The sequence below is a fragment of the Apodemus sylvaticus genome, chromosome 1 (genome assembly GCF_947179515.1).
Source record: "Apodemus sylvaticus chromosome 1, mApoSyl1.1, whole genome shotgun sequence".
NCBI lineage: Eukaryota > Metazoa > Chordata > Mammalia > Rodentia > Muridae > Apodemus > Apodemus sylvaticus.
In genome coordinates this window covers 89,289,500-89,291,022 of record NC_067472.1, presented here as the reverse complement: position 1 = coordinate 89,291,022, position 1,523 = coordinate 89,289,500, and the positions used below count along the sequence as shown (strand labels likewise).

At 45.5% G+C, this 1,523-nt stretch overlaps 1 non-coding gene across 1 annotated transcript; it reads right to left on the bottom strand.

The window, feature by feature from the left end:
- Nucleotides 1-950: 950 nt before the first annotated feature.
- Nucleotides 951-1,057, bottom strand: LOC127676648 (U6 spliceosomal RNA). The gene has a single exon (XR_007976091.1). It is a non-coding gene; the product is annotated as a U6 spliceosomal RNA (small nuclear RNA).
- Nucleotides 1,058-1,523: the final 466 nt, after the last annotated feature.

The window sequence follows — 1,523 nt, the reverse complement described above, 5'->3', positions numbered from 1 at the left end:
TAGATGGGCACAAGGATATCTTTAGATTAAGCATAATTAGATGGTGCTACAAAGACTACAAGGTGGGCAGACATGCATGAGGCTGGGGAATGGTGGCCACCGGCCACCATCATACAATGGTAGATGCTATTCAATCTGAGATCATGACGAAGCACGAGTTCCTTGTGTGTTGGTGTGTGGGAGATATTTTCATAAGGAGAGATTTTTCTTTTAGATAAGAGTCCCGGGGTGCTGGAAGGAAATATTCCTTACCTGTCTTCAGCTTCCCTCTTCTCGGCAAGCCCCCCTCCCCCACTGTCACGTTCAATGCTTGAGACTTTGCCAACTTTACTTCTTGTCAGGGCAGGTGTCTGACCTGGGGGCCTGGTGTCAGCACTGCTAATAATGAAATCTTAAAAAAAATAGAAGTTCTAGGTGTATATATATCTTTGATTATGTGTGATCAAAGAGAGCTGAGAGTTCTATATCTTCATCTGAAGGCTGCTAGGAGAAGGCCGGCTCCCAGGGTCTTAAGGATGAGGGTTTTAAAGCTCACACCCACAGTGACACACTTACTTCAGCAGGGCCACACCTCCTAATAGTGCCGCTCCCAGGGCTGAGCATATACAAACCACCACACTGGTCTTTGATTCTTATTTTGTCCCTATTAAGGAATCTTGGTCACAAACTACACAGACCATGGTCTCCCTTGGACTGATGTTTGAGTTCCACCATGACGTAAAAAAGGAGTTATTTTTATTATTTTAAATTATGTCCCATCCTCACCCCATGTGTGCGCATGAGTGCAGTGCTTGGGTGGCCAGGAGAGAGCGCAGAGTCTCTGGTGTGTGAGTTACTGGTGGTTGTGAGCTGATACTGTGGGCGCTGAGAACAGAACTCGGGTCCTTTAGAAGAGCAGTATACACTCTTAACTGAGCCAGCATGCCAGTCCCTCCCATGACTTTTTAAATTAAAATATGGAATACTTCACACATACGCATGTCATTCTTGCAAGGGGGCTGTGCTGCTCATTTCTGCGTCGCTCCAGTTTTAGTGCGTGAGCTGCCAAAGTGAGCACCCTCCCCGTGGTTTTCACGCCCTGTGAGATGGAAGATGATGGCTTGCATTTGGGCCCAAGAGGCCCATGTTGTTGAGATTTGGGTTATTTGTGTTCTGTATCCAGGATCTTTCTGTTTTCAATTTTTGTCTGGTTTCTTCAGACACAGAACACATACATCACTGCAAACTAGGACCTCTTTGATGTGTGTCCTCAGAGCAGGTGCTGGGTGCCTAGTGGCCAGAGGCATGGTGGGTTCAGTGGTGATGGTATGTGCAGGGTTGCTGAGCGTGTTGAAGACAGGGAGCGGGGACCTTTAGTTGTTTTATTTAGCAGAATCTCTACTTGTGCTTCCATGTGGCATTCAGCAGGTGTCATATACTTTAAAACATTTTTTTTTGTGTGAATAGTTTTAGATTTATAGAAAAAGTCTTAAATATAGCACAGAGAATTCCTGCATCTATCCTTCATCCAACTTGCCCAAGAT